The 22,084-nt window shown below is 45.8% G+C and overlaps 1 pseudogene; it reads right to left on the bottom strand.

The window, feature by feature from the left end:
• Positions 1 to 10,006: 10,006 nt before the first annotated feature.
• The window catches only part of LOC141213729 (uncharacterized), a 60,188-nt pseudogene continuing 48,110 nt past the window's right edge, over positions 10,007 to 22,084 (bottom strand).

Genomic DNA, 22,084 nt, shown 5'->3' with positions numbered 1-22,084 from the left:
AATCAGAATAAACCTTTCACTTTTTAGGTTACTGCAAAGTCAAAAGTTTACATACATTTCATTGGTATTTTGGTACCATTGCCCTTAAACTGAATGACTTGGGTGAAACGTTTGGGATATCCTTCCACAAGCTTCTCACAATAGTTGGTTGAAATTTGGGCCCATTCCTCCTGACAAAACTGGTGTAATTGATCCAGGTTTCTAGGTCGCCTTGCTCGCAGCCTTTTCAGCTTTGCCCATAAATTTTCAATAGGATTGAGATCAGGGCTTTGTGATGGCCACTCCAAAACATTGACTTTGTTACCATTTTGGCAGTATGCTTTGGGTCATTGTCCATTTGGAAGACCCATTTCCGCCCAAGCTTTAACTTCATGGCTGATGTCTTCAGATGTTGCTTCAGTATTGACACATAATATTCTTTTCTGATGATGCCATCTATTTTGTGAAGTGCACCAGTCCCTCCTGCAGCAAAACAACCCACAACATGATGCTGCCACCCCCATGTTTCACAGTTGGGATGGTGTTCTTAGGCTTCCAAGCTTCTCCCTTTTTCCTCCAAACGTAACGATGGTCATTATGCCCATAAAGTTCAATTTTAGTTTCATCAGACCACAGGACATGTCTCCAAAAATTAAGGTCTTTGTTTCTGTGTGCATTTGCAAACATTAATCTGGCTTTTTTATGTTTCTTTTGGAGTAATGGCTTTTTCCTGGCAGAGTGGCCTTTCAGCCCATGTTGATACAGTACTCGTTTGACTATGGATAGTGACACAATCTTACCAGCTTCTGCCATCATCTTCACAAGGTCTTTTGCTTTTGTCCTTGGGTTGATATGTACATGTCAGACCAAAGCACGTTCATCTCTGGGACACAGAACCCATTCCCTTCCTGAGCGGTATGATGGCTGGACATTCCCATCTTGTTTGTACTTGCGTATAATTGTTTGTACAGGTGAACAAGGCACCATCAGGTATCTTGAAATTGTACCCAAGGATGAGCCAGACTTGTGCAAGTCCACAATTCTCTTCCTGATATCTTAGCTGATTTCTTTAGACTTTCCCATGATGCTACACAAAGAAGCAGTGTGTTTCAGGTGTGCATTACATACAACCATAGGTGTGTCTCTAATTAACTCAGATGTTGCCAAAAAAAACATCAGAAGCTTCTAAACACATGACATCATCATATGGGCAGTCCAGAATTGTTTAAAGGCATAGTAATCTTAGTGTATGTAAATTTTTGACTTTGCAGTAAGTAATAAAAATGCCTTGAAACATTCTCTCTCTCTCATTATTCTGGCATTTGGCAAATATTAAAAATTATGGTAATCCTAATTGACCTAAAACGGGAAAGATTTATTCTGATTTCATGTCAGATATTGAGAAAAACATCCATATGTGTCTTTTTATATAACGTATGTAAACTTCTGGTTTCAACTGTATATATATATACAGTGGGAACGGAAAGTATTCAGACCCCTTTAAATTTTTCACTCTTTGTTTCATTGCAGCCATTTGGTAAATTCTGAAAAGTTCATTTTTTTCTCAATAAAGTACACTCTGCACCCCATCTTGACTGAAAAAAGAAAACAGAAATGTAGAAATTTTTGCAAATTTATTAAAAAAGAAAAAACTGAAATACCACATGGTCATAAGTATTCAGACCCTTTGCTCAGACACTCATATTTAAGTCACATGCTGTCCATTTCCTTGTGATCCCCCTTGAGATGGTTCTACTCCTTCATTGGAGTCCAGCTGTGTTTAATTAAACTGATAGGACTTGATTTGGAAAGGCACACACTTGTCTATATAAGACTTCACAGCTCACAGTTCATGTCAGACCAAATGAGAATCATGAACTCAAAGGAACTGCCCAAGGAGCTCAGAGACAGAATTGTGGCAAGGCACAGATCTGGCCAAGGTTATAAAAGAATTTCTGCATAACTCAAGGTTCCTAATAGCACAGTGGCCTCCATAATCCTTAAATGGAAGAAGTTTGTGACCACCAGATGTCTTCCTAGACCTGGCCGTCCAGACAAACTGAACAATCGTGGGAGAAGAGCTTTGGTGAGAGAGGTAAAAAAGAACCCCAAGATCTCTGTGGCTGAGCTCCAGAGATGCAGTAGGGAGATGGGAGAAAGTTCCACAAAGTCAACTATCACTGCAGCCCTCCACCAGTCGGGCCTTAATGGCAGAGTGACCTGACGGAAGCCTCTCCTCAGTGCAAGACATATGAAAGTCTGCATAGAGTTTGCTCAAAAACACATGAAGGACTCCAAGACTATGAGAAATAAGATTCTCTGGTCTGATGAGACGAAGATAGAACTTTTTGGTGATAATTCTAAGTGGTATGTGTGGAGAAAACCAGGCACTGATCATCACCTGCCCAATACAATCCCAACAGTGAAACATGGTGGTGGCAGCATCATGCTATGGGAGTGTTTTTCAGCTGCAGGGACAGGATGACTGGTTGCAATTGAAGGAAACATGAATGCGGCCAAGTACAGAAATATCCTGGATGAAAACCTCTTCCAGAGTGTTCTGGACCTCAGACTTGGCCAAAGGTTCACCTTCCAACAAGACAGTGACCCTAAGCACACAGCTAAAATAACAAAGGAGTGGCTTCAGAACAACTCTGTGACCATTCTTGACTGGCCCAGTCAGAGCCCAGACCTAAACCCAATTGAGCATCTCTGGAGAGACCTGAAAATGGCTGTCCACCAACGTTCACCATCCAACCTGACGGAACTGGAGAGGATCTGCAAGGAAGAATGGCAGAGAATCCCCAAATCCAGGTGTGAAAAACTTGTTGCATCATTCCCAAGAGACTCATGGCTGTACTAGCTCAAAAGGGGGCTTCTACTCAATACTGAGCAAAGGGTCTGAATACTTATGACCATGTGATATTTCAGTTTTTTTTCTTTTTAATAAATTTGCAAAAATTTTTACATTTCTGTTTTTTTCAGTCAAGATGGGGTGCAGAGTGTACTTTAATGAGAAAAAAATGAACTTTTTAGAATTTACTAAATGGCTGCAGTGAAACAAAGAGTGAAAAATTTAAAGGGGTCTGAATACTTTCCGTACCCACTGTATATATAGTTACCTGTGTCACTCTGTACCCGCTGCATCACGTGCCCATCCTGCTTTTACCTTTCTGTTTGTGGGTTTTTCAGTGGTTTTATAAAACTAATGAATAAATAAATATAGTATATTTTTTTTATTATTATCAAGACTTGCATCTTATTTTTGTTGGTGAGTTATTGAAAAATGGCATCATATAAGTTATATATTATCAAATAAGTTATGGATCTCTCAATATGGCGACACAAACTAAAGTCTTTAAAGGTTTTTTTCTAATTAGTAAAACAAAAGAAAACATAAAATTGGCATCATATTACTATATTGAAATCATTTCCACAAATAAATTTCAATAGCAACCAAATACAGTTAGGTCCAGAAATATTTGGACAGTGACCGAATCTTCGAGATTTGTGCTCACCATGCCAGTATTTTTGTTGAAGTAGAGACATGCAGGTTTAATTAAAGGGGCTGAACAAAAATATCCTGCGAAACGTTTAGGAATTGCAACCATTAATTACAAAGGCCTCCTCATTTCAAGGGCTCAAAAGTAATTGGACAAATTAACTTTTGCATAAATAAAATGTTTTTAATACTTTGTAGAGAATCCTTTGCAGGTAGCGACTGCCTGAAGTCTGAAAGCCATGGACCTCACCAAACGCTGGGTTTCCTCCTTTTGTGATGCTTTGCCGCCTTTACGGCAGCTGACTTCAGTGATGCTTGTTTGTGGGTATTTCTGCCTTAAAGGGAATCTGTCACCCCCGGGGCGATATCAGACCTGTACTATGGGCATACAGGTTATAGAAAAGTAAATTTATACATACCTGTATGGCCCATAGTAGAGGTTTGATTGCAGAGAAATGTGTTTTTATAAACTCAGTTGTGCACAGGCTTAGCGTCCAGGGGATGCCAAGAAATCCCCGCCTATCTGTTTATTATTCCCTGAAATCCCTGCCTGTGTGTATTTATCATTATTACCCCCTCCCCTGCACGTCACAGGACCCTGTGACGTGCACTGTTCTCCCCCACTTGCCGGGCATGTGCAAAGTGCAGCTCACATAAAGTGCACTTTGCTTCATCCCGGCCGTGACTCTCTGTGCACTGCGCCACAGGGTTCTATTGTGCAGGCGCCAGGAAGTGACAGTGACTCCCCGATGTCTGCGCAATAGAACTCTGCAGCGCAGTGCACAGAGAGACGGGGCCGAGAGGAAGCAAAGCGCGTTCTTTATGAGCAGCGCTTTGCGCATGTCCGGCAAGTGAGGGATACCAATGCAGGTCATAGGGCCCTGTGATGTGCAGGGGAGGGGGGGGGGATATGATAAATAAGCACATATGCGGGGTTTTCAGAGAATAATAAACAGATAGGCGGGGATTTCTTGGCATCCCCCGGACGCCAAGCCTGTGCACAACGGAGTTTATAAAAACAGATTTCTCTGCAATCAACCTCTACTATGGACCATATAGGTATGTATAGTTTTACTTTTCTATAACCTGTATGCCCATAGTACAGGTCTGATATCTACCAGGGGGTGACAGATTCCCTTTAAGTTTTGTCTTAAGCCTGTGAAATGCTGCTCAATGGGGTTGAGATCTGGTGATTGACTCGACCATTGAAGAATATTCTTTGCCTTAAAAAAACTCCCATGTTACTTTCACAGTACATTTTGGCTCATTGTCCATCTGTACTGTGAAGCGCCGTCCATTCAGCTTTGCTGCATTTGGTTGAATCTGAACAGAAAGTATCTCCCTGAACACTTCAGAATTCAGGTTGTTTTTGTCTTCGGTCATATCATCAATAAACACTAGTGACCCTGTGCAATTGGAAGCCATGCATGCCCATGCCATGACACTGCCTCCACCATGTGTTGCAGAGGATGTGGCATTGTTTGGATCATGAGCCGTTCCAAGCCTTCTCCATACTTTCTTCTTCCTATCATTCTGGTACAGGCTTATCTTAGTTTCTGTTACGCACACGCCCGGACTGACTGGTGTGAGCATGGTTAGTGATCCCACTGGACCATGAACCGAGGAGTGCCTGCAGGGGCGTGACTAAGTATCAACTCGGTCCGACCAAGGTCACACGGCGGCTCAGTCGACTCCATGAACCAGGGAGGAACCGAGCAGAGGGACCAGGTGCCACTGCAGGTCAGATCCCGGTCACAGCTGTTGACCCACACCGGGGAATGCAGGAACGGGCAGGCACTTCTGGTATGCAGACAGGTGGGTAATGGCAGGCTCGGCTGGTATGCAGACAGGCGGGTACTGGCAGGCTCGGTTGGTATGCAGACAGGCGGGTACTGGCAGGCTCGGCTAGTATGCAGACAGGCGGGAACTGGCAGGCACGGCTGGTATGCTGACAGGTGGGTACAGGCAGACAGGAACGCAGGCTGGATAGGGACTAGTACAGACTGGGATACAGGAACAGAGCCACAGGTGCGGTAGATAAGCAAAGCAGAGCGAAACTGTAGGTGTGGTGAACAAGCAGAGCAGAGCGAAATCGCAGGAGCGGTGGACAAGTAGAGCAGAGCGAAACCGCAGGCGCAGTGGACAAGTAGAGCAGAGTGAAACCGCAGGCGCGGTGGACAAGCAGAGAAGAGCGAAACCGCAGGCGCGGTGGACAAGTAGAGCAGAGCGAAACCGCAGGAGCAGTGGACAAGTGGAGCAGAACGAAACTGCAGGTGCGGTGAACAAGCAGAGCAGAGCGAAACCGCAGGAGCGGTGGACAAGTAGAGCAGAGCGAAACCGCAGGCGCGGTGGACAAGCACAGCAGAGCGAACCCACAGGTGTGGAGGACAAGCAGAGCAGAGTGAAACCACAGGTGTGGAGGACAAGCAGAGCAGAGCGAGACCACAGGTGCGGTGGATAAGCAGAGCAGAGCGAAGCCACAGGTGTGGAGGAAAAGCAGAGCAGAGCGAAACCGCAGGAAGACAGGACAGGGCACTGTTCACGTGGAACAGACTGGGAAACACAGGAAGAGAGCTAGAACACAGGAGGTAGATATGGAGGCAGGGAAACAGAACAAGCAGAACCAGATACACACAAGGTACTTGCAATGAAATAGCGAGTGGACACAAAACTCACAAACAGAAGTACAGAGACAACGAGTTGGAGTTAGGTGCAGGTTCAGACACTGCAGGAAAAGGGAAGGTACGGACATAAAGACAAACAGGTAACGGGCTAGGACACTGTTCAGACAGGAACTGAACCAGTAACAAGATACAGGAACGAACCTGGGAACTCGGCCCCCAGGGTGGCGGAAACAGACTAGAAGTCAGAGATACAGGTAACGGGCCTGGGTACTCAGCCCCCAGGGTAGCGGAAACAGACTAGATTCAGGACAGAACCTGGCAACTCACAGTTGCACAGAACACACTGTAAGAAAGTGTTGCTCAGGCACCTCCTACTGGGTGGAGGGGGTTTAAGTATCCAGTGACTCACAGCAATAGGCTGGGGACGCATTAGGAGTGCGCACACGATAACTTTAAGAATCAGACAGTCACCAAGCCGATGCCCTAAGCAATCAGACAAGAGACATGCACACAGCAGGTACTGGAGCATAGTGTGCAGCCTGGACTGATAGGTAAGATTGCGGTCTTGCATGGTGGGAGGTGGTAAGCCATGCAAGCACGCCGCCAGGGATGTTACAGTTTCATCTGTCCAAAGAATGCTTCTCCAGAACTGGGCTGGCTTCTTTAGATGTTTTTGGCAAAGTCTAATCTGACCTTATTTTTAAGGTTGATTAATGGTTTGCACCTTGTGGTGAACCTTCTGTATTTGCTCTCATGAAGTCTTCTCTTTATGGTAGACTTAGCTACTGAAACACCTACTTCCTGGAGAGTGTTCTTCACTTGGGTGGATGTTGTAAAGGGGTTTTTCTTCACCATGGAAAGGATTCTGCCATCATCCACCACTGTTTATTTTCTGTGGACGTCCAGGCCTTTTTGAGTTCTCAAGCTCATCAGTGCGCTCTTTTTTTTTACAGAATGTACCAAACTGTTCATTTGGTCACACCTAACATTTCTGCTATCTCTCTGATGGTGTTCTTCTTTTTTCAGCCTAATGATGGTCTGTTTCTCTTCCATGGTAATTTCCATTCCATTTTCATTCCATTGCTCCTTTGTAAACATGTTCTGGGTGCACAGCAACAAGTTCCAAATGCAAATGCCACACCTGGTATCGGCTCCAGACCTTTACCCTGTTTAATTGATGATGGATTAATGAGAGAATAGCCCATGCAGCTCATTAAAGAGCTTTTGAAATAACTGTCCAATTACTTTTCGTCCCTTTAAAAAGAGACAACTATATATTGAAGAAAGAGTGAATAAATTGGTCACCTTGCAAACAATGACTAAATCTGTCCTTTGCATGCGTCAGGAAATTAGTCCAAGAAAAGGAAAATTGATCTATGACTAAAGGCACACACAGCGCCAGAAATGCATCAGAGTGTTTTTTTCTATCACCAGCATGTGGATTTTAATTGTTTGATACTCATGGAATAACATTTGAAGATTCTATTTTTTTGGGGATGTGCCAATCAACTTTAAGACCATATTAATTATACACTGCTCAAAAAAATAAAGGGAACATTCAAATAACACATCCTAGATCAGAATGAATGAAATATTCTCATTGAATACTTTGCTCTGTACAAAGTTGAATGTGCTGACAACAAAATCACACAAAAATCATCAATGGAAATCAAATGTATTAACCAATGGAGGCCTGGATTTGGAGTCACCCCAAAAATGAAAGTGGAAAAACACACTACAGGCTGATCCAACTTTGATGTAATGTCCTTAAAACAAGTCAAAATGAGGCTCAGTATTGTGTGTGGCCTCCACGTGCCTGTATGACCTCCCTACAACGCCTGGGCATGCTCCTGATGAGGTTGCGGATCGTCTCCTGTGGGATCTCCTCCCAGACCTGGACTAAAGCATCCGCCAACTACTGGACAGTCTGTGGTGCAACGTGATGTTGGTGGATGGAGCAAGACATGATGTCCCAGATGTGCTCAATCGGATTCAAGTCTGGGGAATGGGTGGGCCAGTCCATAGCTTCAATGCCTTCATCTTGCAGGAACTGCTGACACACTCCAGCCACATGATGTCTGGCATTGTCCTGCATTAGGAGGAACCCAGGGCCAACCGCATCAGCATATGGTCTCACAAGGGGTCTGAGGATCTCATCTCGGTACCTAATGGCAGTCAGGCTACCTCTGGTGAGCACAAGGAGGGCTGTGCGGCCCTCCAAAGAAATGCCACCCCACACCATTACTGACCCACTGCCAAACCGGTCATGCTGAAGGATGTTGCAGGCAGCAGATCGCTCTCCACAGAGTCTCCAGACTCTGTCACGTCTGTCACATGTGATCAGTGTGAACCTGCTTTCATCTGTGAAGAGCACAGGGTGCCAGTGGCGACTTTGCCAATCCTGGTGTTCTGTGGCAAATGCAAAGCATCCTGCACGGTGTTGGGCTGTGAGCACAACCCCCATCTGTGGATGTCGGGCCCTCATACCACCCTCATGGAGTCGGTTTCTAACCGTTTGTGCAGACACATGCACATTTGTGGCCTGTTGGAGGTCATTTTGCAGGGCTCTTGCAGTTTTCCTCCTGTTCCTCCTTTCACAAAGGCGGAGGTAGCGGTCCTGCTGCTGGGTTTTTGCCCTCCTATGGCCCCCTCCACGTCTCCTGGTGTACAGGCCTGTCTCCTGGTAGCGCCTCCAGCCTCTGGACACTACACTGACAGACACAGCAAACCTTCTTGCCACAGCTTGCATTGATGTGCCATCCTGGATGAGCTGCACTACCTGAGCAACTTCTGTGGGTTGTAGAGTCCGTCTCATGCTGCCACGAGTGTGAAAGCACAACCAACATTCAAAAGTGACCAAAACATCAGCCAGAAAGCATTGGCACTGAGATGTGGTCTGTGGTCCCCACCTGCAGAACCACTCCTTTATTGAGGGTGTCTTGATAATTGCCAATAATTTCCATCTATTGTGTATTCCATTTGCACAACAGCATGTGAAATTGATTGTCAATCATTGTTGCTTCCTAAGTGAACAGTTTGATTTCACAGAAGTTTGATTTACTTGGAGTTATATTCTGTTGTTTAAGTGTTCCCTTTATTTTTTTGAGCAGTGTATAACTGTATCTTGAATATGTTTTGGTATACAGCTAAAATGCCAAAAACTTGTGTAACTGTGCAAGTATTTCTGGACCTAACTGAATATCTTATTAGCTAAGGGCACGTAATGCAATTGCTTCTAGGGATGGTCCAAAAATCAAAACTCACCTATCCGCAGGGTATCATTGGGATGAGGTCTCTCAGGATATCATCCACCGTCTCATCAGGAGCGTACCTAGATGTTGTTCGGAGTGCATACATGCATACACACTACTGAGTCACATGATGAGTTGCCATGATGGAATTCAGAAATTCAGAGGATTATCTGGAATGGTATGCACTATGATTTGCATGTTATCAATGATCAGGCTATCAAAATATCATGGTTTTTATTCCACATAGTTAAAGCTGTAAATAAAAAATAATAAAACAAAATAAAGAAAAATGACAAATTTGTTGTTTTCTGACCTACTTGCCTCTTGAAATAAATTTGAAAAAAAACAATTGAATAAAAAGTGTTATGTATGCCAAATGGTAACACTGAAAACTACAGCTTGTCCCACAATTCACAAGACCTCTAACAGCTCCATCGGTGGAAAAATAAAAATAAGTTATGGATCTCACAATATGGTGACACAGACTAAAGTTTTTAAAAGCTTTTTTTCTAATTAGTAAAACATAAAAATAAATTTAACACATCATTCCTACTGCACACTGAATATTATAAAAACTAAACAACTAAAAACCTATTAGAAAATTGTTTTTCCAATACATTATAAGTTGAACTGAAAGGTTGCAATTAAATTCAAAACCTTATCTGGCCGTTATCGAGCCCTTGTATAGCTATGATGACAGAAAATGATAAAATAAAAACAGTTATGACACTTGGAAAGCGGTCATAAAACCTCCGTAGTCCATAAAATCTTTGAAAACATAGTCCATAAAACCTTTGAAAAATCTGTCTTCAAATACTTCTTGGCCCAGTCTTGACTCTTCACCTTCTGTGTCTTGCTTATTGATGGTTGGATTTCAGACTCCCTTACCTTGGTCATGTCTCTGAACACTGAACACCTTGTATTTCTGGGCTTTCCAGGGAGATTGTAGTTCTGGAATATGACAGCACTAAAGGATAATGGGTTCCCAGTTGCTTCACATTTGATTCTTCTCAAATAAGATAATGTGTGTCGTTTTTTGCGACCCATTTTTTGCAACAAAATTTTTCATGATTCTAAAATACTACCCCAATATTTTTATAGATCTCAAGAGTGCTGCATCCCTCTGTAAGATTTTTCACAATTTTTTACTTTTCAGAGTCAGTTAAATCCCTTTTTTGCATTTTGCCTGAGGAAAACAAGTGGCCTAATAATTTTATAAAGGGTGTTGTATCCTTAGGCCACACACCCCGTGTCATGATTCCTCCACTCAGTGTGGCGAGTGGCAGCTCACCCGTCCAATCTGGGGCAGGGGCGTGCTGAGCTGTCAGTGTGGTGAGTGACAGTCCAGTTGCCCAATCAGGGATGGAGCGTGCTGGGTTTCCTACAGGTGTCTCCCGTTTGGAGTGTTTCCCAGGCTATGTAGCTGGCTGTCTGCCTCTAATCTCTGCCAGTTGTAGTTCTGCTCAAGTGGTGTGTGTGTGTGCTTTGTGCTATATGTTCCAGTATTCTGATCTTTGTTGCCCTACCTTGGATTTGCTTTTGACCATCCATTTGACTAGCCCATCTGTCTTGATCTGCTACCTTCTTGGAATTATGACCCCGGACTGTAACCTGACTACACCTTTGCCTCACCCCTCTGTTTATGATGTAACTTCCTGGCTTTCAACCTCAGACTCCTTGATTTCCCCACTTCATGGCTTGTCCCTGAGTAGTGACCAGTGTCACACCCTAAGTACTCAAATACACATCACCTGATCTTTGAATAAGCATTCAAGTGTCTACAGCATAGAGTTGGAAAATCTGCAAAAAAATTATATAATCAACAAACTCACTTGCCTAATAATTGTCCACACAGCGTAATTGTAAATCTGAAGCCTCTGGCACTCCAGCTCTGTTCCTGCCCAGTGGAGCATCCTCCTCCTTGACTGATGACTCCTTTGTCTGAAATCACACAGCAGAGGCTGTCAGTCAAGCAGGAGTTAGCAGCGCAGGGCGAGGACAGAGTTGAAGTGCCAGAGGCTTCAGATCTACCATAGCCATTTATAAAGTACAGACCAAAAGTTTGGACACACCTTCTCATTTAAAGATTTTTCTGTATTTTCATGACTATGAAAATTGAACATTCACACTGAAGGCATCAAAACTATGAATTAACAAATGTGGAATTATATACTTGCTTGATTCATTAAGAAGTGTGAGCCTTTCAATGAATCAGGAGTGTCTACTCCAAAACACCTCCTCACCTGTCACGGGTGTGTCGGAGGAGATAGACAGTAGCCCTGCAGTGGCCTGTAGGAGATCTCCAAGTTTGGCATTGCAGACAGCTTCCTAGCTAGGAGGTTGTCTTTAGGACCCAGCAACTACCTCCCTCTGGCCTGGGTGTATATATACCTGGTCTCTCTAGGTGGGCGTCGCTGGTTATATTCATTCCTACTTGGAACTTGGCTGAAGCAGCATCACGTCCTCTTTGGAGTCTTGAGGCCGTGCGCCTTGTTGGAGTTCTTCTAAAGCTATTATTTTCCTGTGTTGTCTTCCCTTTTGTCTTTAGAGTGCTAGTGGAGGTTGACTAGTGCTCATCTCCTTCCACCCCCAACTTTAGCCTTACGCCAGGGATAGTAGGGCGAGGCACGGCGGAGGCTGTATAGGGACGTTAGGGGGAGACAGGGTGACGCACACCTGGCGTGACATTATAACCGGCCGAGCACGTTTTTTTTTTAAAAAAAGCAAAAAAAGATACAAATCTGACACTTTGGGTTCCTTTTTTTTCTCTGTGTTTTTGGGTGTGTACCTTTCCTTTCTCCCTTGGTATGGGATCGGTTGCAGAGCTTGCAGAGCGGCTGCACGGGCTGTCTCTGGAGGTGAATGACCTCCGCTGTGAAGTGCAGCAGCAATTTCAGCGGCTACAGGTCACCAATGTGGGGGTCTCTGCTTGTAGGCCTGTCCAGCCTGAGCCCAAGGTTGCCCCCCCCGGACAGGGTTTCAGGAGGTAGGGACAGGTTTTTTGTGTTTAAGGAGGCATGCAAATTGTACTTTAAACTTCGTCCATACTCCTCCGGTAATGAGGAGCAACAGGTTGGTATTGCGATCTCTGTACTGCAGGGTGATCCTCAGTCATGGGCATTTTCGTTACCGCAGGATTCGGTTTGTCTCCAATCTGTGGAGGGGTTTTTTGGAGCTCTTGCCCTCATCTATGATGACCCTGACCGAGTAGCCTTGGCTGAGTCTAAGCTACGTCACCTTCAGCAGGGGATTGGGTCAGTGGAAACATACAGTTCGGAATTCCGTAGATGGGCAACGGATTCCAAATGGAATGACTCAGCCCTTAAAAGTCAATTTTGTGAGGGGTTAACTGAAAGGTTGAAAGATGCCTTGGCTGTATATGATACCCCTCAGTCTTTGGAGGCTGCCATGTCTTTGGCCATACGTCTGGATAGGCGCCTTCGGGATAGACGGGTGCGACCTCTTTCTCTGGGGCCTTCTTGTCGGGGTTGTGTACCTTTGCCAAGGGAGCGGTCTGGGGGTGAACCAGTACTGGGGGAAGTGGAGGAACCTATGCAGCTAGAGGATGTCTCTACATCATACATCTCTCCGGAGATTCACAAGAAAAAAGGCGTATGTTTTTTTTGTGGGAAAAAGGGACACTTTGTTGGGACCTGTCCTTCAATTCCTAAACAAAAAGAGACTCGATTAACTCTCGGTAGTCTGGAGTTGGATAAACAAGGGGTGCATTTGTGGCCAAACTGCAGTTCCCGCTTTGTCCTGACTGCAGAGGTAGTGCTAGAGAGTAAAATCGAAAAAATTTCTTTGTTTGCTGACAGTGGAGTCGGGGTCAGCATGGTTGATGCTGAGTTTGTGAAAACTCATGGTCTCGCTTGCTGTGCTTTAGCTTAACCTATTTCCATCTTTGCCATTGACTCGGCGCCACTTGCACAGAAAGCATTTACTCAGATTGTACATAATGTGAAACTGAGGGTGGGCTCAGCTTATTGTGAAATCATTCCTTGCTATGTTTTGGAGAATCTCCCTACTCTGATTGTTTTAGGTATCCCCTGGCTTGTTAAACATAATCCATTGGTGGATTGGCAAACCGGGGAGATTACTGAATGGGGAGATTACTGCCATGGGAACTGTCTGAATGTTTCTATTGCTGCTGTCTCTACAGAGTTTTGAGGACGTTTTTTCTGAGAAGGGGTGTCAGGATTTGCCTCCTCATCGTGCTAATGATTGTCCTATTAACCTGACCCCCGGAGCTAAACTACCCAAGTCCAGACTGTATAATCTTTCTTGACATCTCCTTTGATAGTGATATAATAATGGCTACAACGGACGTGGAGTCCCTATATACTTCAATCAAGCACGAGGATGGCTTGAGGGCGGTCGAATTTTACCTGCATACTACACATCTGAACCGCCATTTGGTCCAACTGTTGAAACAGCTCCTTGATTTTGTCTTAAGACATAACTTCTTTTTATTTAAAGATAGGATATACCTTCAGGAGAGAGGCACTGCAATGGGGGCGTCTTGTGCGCCCTCATATGCGTGCCTCTTCCTGGGGTATTGGGAGTGTAGCACCCTGAGGATTCGGCTGCTACAGGGGTATTGCACCTCACTCCAGAGGTGTGGTATTCCACTCCCGGGTAAGGATGGAGTGTGGGACTGAGCTCAGTAGGCTGCATGCACTACATACATCCCATTTCCGGGGGACAGAACTACGGTACTCCCACCAGTATATGTGCAGGTACGACAGCGTCTGTCCCTGGCTGGAGTGGGAGGGGGGTGGAACATCCCAGTAGTGTAGGGGCAGATAGGGGGAGTAGTCTGGGTAAAGCTAGGAGCTCATTGGGTGCTAGTCACCTGGGCTCACACATAGAGGGAGTATATATGGTGGGCACCATCTTAGGACAGGGTCTTTTTAGCCTGAGGAGCAGAGCAGAGGAGTTCAGCCAGGAGGGCTGACAGGGAGCTGTGGCTCCGGCTGGGCCCAGCTCCAGAGCTAAGCCTGCAGAGGAGAGAGGAGAAAGAAGGACCCAGAGAGAAAGACAAGAAGGGAACCCCAAGACCCCAGAATAAAGACAAAAGGGTGAAGGGTTGGCGAACAAGGGTACCGGATCCCAAGCTGGCAGAGGCCAAAACAAACCTTAGCCAGGAACCGGAGGTCGTGGGCAGGATCTGCCACGACCCTCACCAAATGCCACTTAGCTTGACACCCTGGGCACGGACCGGGTCACCGCCACAAGGACTACTACCCCTATCCAGATCCGGCTCCGGGTATCCCTTGCACATGGCCCAGGGGGTGCGTCAACTTTGGCGTAGTCGGCAGGATCACGTGCCCGCAACCATCGGGTACTGCGTGCCTGAAGAAAAGTTCGCATTTACCTCAAAAAGAAGTCTCCCGCCAGTTCCGGAGGGTCCCCGCCATCGGACGCCATCTCGGATCGGTTCCCGCCATTTGCCCGTCATCTGCAGTCTTTTCCCGCCATCTGCAGTGTTTCCCGCCACTGGGAAGCGGTTCCCGCCATCGGAGAAGATTTCCCGCCCTGGCAGAGCGGACGCCATTATGGGCGTGCCAGAGGGTGGTAAGAGACGACCTCCCATCGTGGGCCAGGACCAAGAATGGCGCCAAAAACGAAGACCGCCCCCACCAGCAGAGACTGCAATGATTGAGATGTCCATCAGCGTGGGGGGTCTGCCCCTGGAACTGACAATCACCAAGTTGCCCGAGGACCGCCCTCAATGTGGGCGGAGACAGAACAAAAGAGAGAAGATGGGAGCAGCTTGGAGGAGTCTGGAGGAGCCGTACCCGGAGATGGAGGGAGAGTCAGGCAGCACCGACCCTGTGGTCAGGAGCCTGTTGCAAGCTACCACTCCACAAGACCTGGTGGAGATCCTGGCACAGCTCCCCCGAGACCGGGAGCGTGCACAGACCGCGCTGGAGGGCCTCGCATGGAGGATGGCCCAGGTGCAGCGAGAAACGCTGACGGAATGGAGCAGGGAGATGGCCCAGCAGGCTGGAACCCGCCAGCGGAGCACACCACCCGCAACGAGGAGCACGCCTGCCCCTGAAGAGGATGCAGAAGGGACGGAGGCCGGAGACGACGCCGCAGAGGGAGCTGAAGAGACGGAGGCAAGTAAAGGGGACGTCATTACCCCAAGCCCAGCCGCCGTAAGTCTACCCCCGCTCCCCATCGCAGAGCCCGAAATCCCACTGATCGTGCCCGTTGCCGCACCGCTACCACTCCAGACTAGGCCCCAAGCAGGAGCCGCGACCACGCCCCCTGTGACGTCACGAGCCTCAACCCTGAGCGCGGCCAAGCAGGAGACGCCACCGGCCTGGTCGCAAGGCCGAGTGCCCCCGGGCGCCGCCGTCTTCACGGTGCCCTTTACTTTCAGGGTACCCCAAGCCTGGTCGCAAGGCCTAGTGATCCCGGGCGCCGCTGCCACCACCGCGCCCTCAACTTCCACTGTGCCGCACCTGGGTGAGGACTTGTTTGCCCAGCACACTTGCCCGGTTGGGCAGCCCTTTGAGTGGTCACCGGAGTACCACCATCCCCGACTCCGGAAAGAAAGACCCCTGGATGAGCCCCTAATCCCAGCTCCGGCGCCCGTCAAGATGACCCCGCTCTCGTTAGAGGAGGCGCAGTTTGAGTGGGACCCCACAGGAGGAGACCTCATCGGGTTCACTCAAGAGGACCCGGACGGGTCTGAAGAATACACGGAGGAAGGAGCTGGAGGACGTCGCCACTGATGTACAGTAGGAGCACTGTAAATAGTTACCCGTGAAGGTACAATAACTGTTACCATTATAGTCCCCGTTGGGACCAGTGAACTGTTCCAGTGTGTCCCATCTCCCCACAGGCTGAGGACTGTGAGCAGCCACCCCCTTTTCCCCACTGGCCGAGGACTGAGAGCGGCCATATCCCTTGTAAATAGTTGCGCTTCCTAAAGTGCCCCCTACCGGTTTTATAGGAAACTGTTTTTCTACCAGAGACTGTGGCACTTACCTGGTCACAATTTGCACAAGTGGCCAGAGGTCAAAAATGTTTTTTTTTTTATGAAAAGTTTTATATGAAGAGTATTATGCTACTGTTATATATATGGTGTTTTATATGTTTATGATGTTTTTGCAAAAATTTTGTATGTTTTATGTTTTTGCTCTTTTACAGCCCGAGGACGTGCTGTGATTTACCAGGGGGGAATGTAGCACCCTGAGGATTCGGCTGCTACAGGGGTATTGCACCTCACTCCAGAGGTGTGGTATTCCACTCCCGGGTAAGGATGGAGTGTGGGACTGAGCTCAGTAGGCTGCATGCACTACATACATCCCATTTCCGGGGGACAGAACTACGGTACTCCCACCAGTATATGTGCAGGTACGACAGCGTCTGTCCCTGGCTGGAGTGGGAGGGGGGTGGAACATCCCAGTAGTGTAGGGGCAGATAGGGGGAGTAGTCTGGGTAAAGCTAGGAGCTCATTGGGTGCTAGTCACCTGGGCTCACACATAGAGGGAGTATATATGGTGGGCACCATCTTAGGACAGGGTCTTTTTAGCCTGAGGAGCAGAGCAGAGGAGTTCAGCCAGGAGGGCTGACAGGGAGCTGTGGCTCCGGCTGGGCCCAGCTCCAGAGCTAAGCCTGCAGAGGAGAGAGGAGAAAGAAGGACCCAGAGAGAAAGACAAGAAGGGAACCCCAAGACCCCAGAATAAAGACAAAAGGGTGAAGGGTTGGCGGACAAGGGTACCGGATCCCAAGCTGGCAGAGGCCAAAACAAACCTTAGCCAGGAACCGGAGGTCGTGGGCAGGATCTGCCACGACCCTCACCAAATCCACCAGAATGGCACACCGAGCATAGGGTCAGGGAAGCCAGGGAAGGTTCAACCAACAAGAGACCCGAGGGAGCCGGACACAGGTGGATCCCTGGTGGGAACGGCCAGAGAGAGAGAGAGAGTCAGAAGGGAGCTCAGGACCACGCTCCGGAATCGCCTGGGGGTTAGCCGAGTCCAGGACCTGGTGGACGCAGCACGGCTCGGGTGGTCACTCAAGGCCAGAGTGACCAAAAGAACACCAGTAAGTAAAAACCCTGAACTGCATCTCCTGACTCTGAGTCTTCTTTCTGCATCATCACAACCCCCATCATCCACACCTGCTGCCCTGAGGCCATACCCCTCCCGTTGGGGGTTATACCATCACTGCTGCACATATACCACCGGCCTCAGCGGACTGCTCTGCAGCGGCGGCGTCAAAGCCGCACTCAACGGGTGGCGTAGTCGACAATCAAGTTAACATCTACTGCCATAGACTGCCACTTAGTTTGACACCCTGGGCACGGACCGGGTCACCGCCACAAGGACTACTACCCCTATCCAGATCTGGCTCCGGGTATCCCTTGCACATGGCCCAGGGGGTGCGTCAACTTCATAATATTATTTATCCAGCGGAGCTAAATTGTGCTGTCCAGATGTGGGTAAGGTTTATTGATGACCTATTTATTTTATGGCAAGGAGATGTAGCACTATTGGAACAGTTTTTTCAAAAACTTAATGATAATCAGTATAATATTCGGCTTACTACTACGTGGAACTCTGAGGAAATTTACTTTTTGGATTTAAAAATTAAAAAGGAAAAAGGTGGTACAATATCTACGGATATCTTCAAAAAAAGCACAGCAGTTAATGCCTTCTTAAGTGCTAAATCATCTCATCCACCTCAGGTTATTAGATCCGTACCGACAGGTCAGTTCCTCAGAGCCCGACGGATCTGTTCTACTGACCAACTGTTTGAAAAACAGGCTGCAGAACTGAAAAGACGTTTCAGTGCCCGTCATTACCGGAATGACGTTATTCAAAAAGGCTATCAGAGAGCTAAAGAAACAACTAGGGATGAACTCTTTAAACCTAAAGATAAAAAACATGATCAGAAGGTGAGATTGATTACCCCCTACCATAGTCAATGGAGGGAGATGTACGAAATTATTAGTAGATTCTGGCCAATCCTCCATTCTGATCCTGTTTTAAGACAGGTAATTCCATTAAAACCATCAATAACACCAAAAAGGTCAAAAACCTTAACATATATTTTGGTGAGAAGTCATTACATTCCCCCAAAACCTCCAAATATGCTAGCTGGTAACACAACTCAAAAATATGGCAGTTTCTCATGTGGATCGTGTGGTGCCTGTCCCCAAATAGATAGAGTAAAGGAATTCTCTGACTCTTCAGGAAAACGTTTATATAAAATCTTTCACTTTATCAATTGTAGATCAACGGGGATAATATACTGGGCAACAAGTCCATGCAATCTAATCTACGTGGGACTTACATCTCGTGAATTTCGAATAAGGATACTTGAACACATTAAAGATATAAGGAATGCAGCTAAATGTGTGAAACTTGAAGAAATAGCCACTCTTAAAAATATCCCTAAGCACTTTAGAGAACGTCACAACTGCAATTGGAGATTGTTGCGCTTTAAAGGAATTGATAAGGTCAACCTCGGAGCAAGAGGTGGAAATTTAAAAACAATGCTTGAACAAAAGGAAATAAAATGGATTATAACCCTGGACACGATTAAACCAAAAGGCTTGAACAATATGATTAGCTTTGCGCCATTTTTGGTATAGTTAATGTAATTAACGCAGAGGGTGACTTTGCTGTATGGGTGGTTTCTTGAATTCGCGTGACATAATATATTTCTTATCAATATATATACCTTTATTAATGGTCTGACGCGTATGGCTGCAGGTATTGGGGATATATAATGGTCATTGACATGATGAGTGTTATTTACTATATATTATAGATTACAAGTAGATTATTGTGTATTCTGGGCATTAATTATATTGTGCATGTATAAGAGATAAATACTCACATCATTTATATCAAGATTGTTATCTGCACTTATCAATATGAGGTTCAAATGAGATATAACTGATAATGCATGATGAATACATACTTATGTAATATAAAATCCGGGTCTATATAAGGTTATGTGGCAACCGTGGTTGGGCATTAATTTTATGGTATTATGATATCTGATCTATAATATGATGTCTGTACCTTTAGATTGCAGCTTTAAGAATTTATATAACCTCTGCAATTCTGGAAAAAAACATAAGAGGGAGATATGACTAAGAAAATCATGATTCAAGGTTTAAGCAGCAATATCGGAACTTAGAACTATCGACATGACTATATGACTTGCCGCTGTGCATGTCAACAAGATGTATGCCTTAACCTCGACTCTGCGCAAGAAGACATTGATGTATAATATAAAATATTTGGGATCTATTTTGTAATAATTATGTACTTGACTATACCTTGGATTATGTTAATATATGTGTTAGAATGATGCTATATTTAAAAATTATGTGATAATCATGCTATATTGTTCTATTTATATATGTAATTACCTATGTGTAATACTACTGGCACCTGGTGCCCACTACTAAAATGGAGCCTTGTGGCCTATGATGTGTGCGCGCCTGTGCTGTGGCGTCGCGCCTCCTCCTCTGGGCCCGGCGTCCAATCGGTTGCCAGATGGCGCGCACATGCGCGGTCTGACTTCCGGGACGCCGGCCTCGGGTGAGTGATGCGTGACGGGCAGCATGGCCTCGCCATTGTATACATCATGGACAGCGATGCATATATAATTCTATTTGGACCCTGGAAGGTAATTAATTATGACTAATAAATATTTACTCATTTGACTGAACTATATGTGATAGGGCACAACAATTGGCCCAACCCCCTCTGGTAGCTATATATGATTAGACCATCCACTGCCTCAAGTACCCCGCGAGGAAGCAACATACGCGAAACGTGCGTTGGGGTGCTTGGGTGGTGTGGAGAGACCGCCATGGCATCTGGTTTGTACTTTTAGTCATTACACATTCGGCTTATACTGAGGAATATGCATGTGTTACTAAATGGTTGGTACTAGGTATTATACATAATAACCATGTGATTATATATTTGATGGAATTGTGCAATATGTCTTTGATTGTAACTTAGCCAACCAATTGATTCATACTCTGCATTACATTGTGTGATTGTGTATCTGATGGAATTGTGCAATACACCTTGATTGGAACTTAGCCAACTAATTGATTTATACTGTATATTATGTATTGGCAATAGTGTTGTATATCGAGCTATTTTGTACAACGTATAACAAAAGTTACTGAATTGTATAATAGACTTTTTTGTAATCTGATTATATGCATTAAATCATGCTATGCAGTATATATGTTGATAATACTAATGTATATTGAGCTAACTTGTACAACATACTACCTCTTGCCAATAAGACAGTGGTGGACCGCACCACCCTTGTGGTTTTATGGGGTTTTTTTAGGGGCTGGTTTTTATTTTTACTGTTTGCTGTGTTTAAATAGTTATAACAAAGTAACAATATGAAATAACAGATGACTATTCTCTACTAATTGACTAACTATTTTGAAAAAGGAGAATAAATGAGTTTTGCAGCATAAAGAACATGATTTTAGTAAGTAAAATTTACATGATAACACATACAAAGTTATTTTATATAAATCACAATACAAGGGGAATAAGGTGCATGGTGCCAAATGTCAGGGGGTCACACGGATAATGTGGCAAACGGACTATGTGGGTGTGGACATCTGCACATGTAAGTTAGGGGTGAGCATAAGGACCTACATCCAAGAAATAGTAACAGGAACCACTACTAGATGCTAAGCTGCTTATGCAAATAGTAAAGAATTATAGCAAAATGTATAGGCAGTCCCACTTGCAGTCCAGCCCATCCCACACAGATCAGAGCAGCATCACATATAAAACTCACCCAGATTCAGTGTCCGCAAAGCCCACGCATCAATAGGACCCCCCCACCACTGGTGATAATGAGGATAACGCGCCCGGACGCACGTTTCGCCAGATTCTTTCTCAAGAGGCGCATGTATTGGAGCGCCTGAAGGACCTGCTATAAATACGCCCCTGACCCATCATGTGATCATGAGGGGCAGGGAAGCCCATTGAAGCACAATGGTGCGTGCGCCCAGAGCTCGCACCCAAGCTGTCATGTCCCAGACGTGCGTCCGGGAGCGTGCCCGTAGGCACACCCCCGAGGGCAGGCCAGGGACATCGAGACAGCCGGGCGCGGGCACGGGAGTGCAGGGGACCATGGCGCAAGCACACAACTCCAAGGTAAATATCCGGGATAGCAACCATCCATTGGTGGTGTATAGAAAAGAGGAGGATCAGATGCACAAAGTGCACAGAGGAATGAGGGGTAGAGGGAGAAGGGGACCAGATGCGGCACAACAATCCAATTATAGTTCGAATTATTCAGAAGGTACAAACTGTCTATTAATCTATACATCTGTGAGATAAACATCAAAAAGGAGCGCAGACGTGTCACCCCCATAATCAGTGAAAAAGAAATAAAATAAATAATCACCAACCACAGAGGGTCTCCAGAAGTACCACACTGCGGAGGGGCAGACGGGAGAACCCCTGTGAGGTAGACACATATAATGAAAAAATATAGGAAATATACAACGATTTCACATAGGTATCAGATTAGTCCCAGAAAGAGATTGAACTTCTCCTGAGCCTCCTCAAAATTGAATGTAGCGTATCCCAGAGTCCATATATGGGCCAAGGTAAGGCAATCAAGGTTTGTTGGTGTGAAGGCACTAGATATATAAGAAAATGAAAGGAAATAAGCATAAGAAAAAATTAAAAACTAGTAAA

This window comes from Phyllobates terribilis, unplaced genomic scaffold (genome assembly GCF_046119375.1).
Source record: "Phyllobates terribilis strain yellow unplaced genomic scaffold, ASM4611937v1 Scaffold_211__1_contigs__length_3443825, whole genome shotgun sequence".
Taxonomy (NCBI): domain Eukaryota; kingdom Metazoa; phylum Chordata; class Amphibia; order Anura; family Dendrobatidae; genus Phyllobates; species Phyllobates terribilis.
This window is presented reverse-complemented; position numbering and strand designations above follow the sequence as displayed.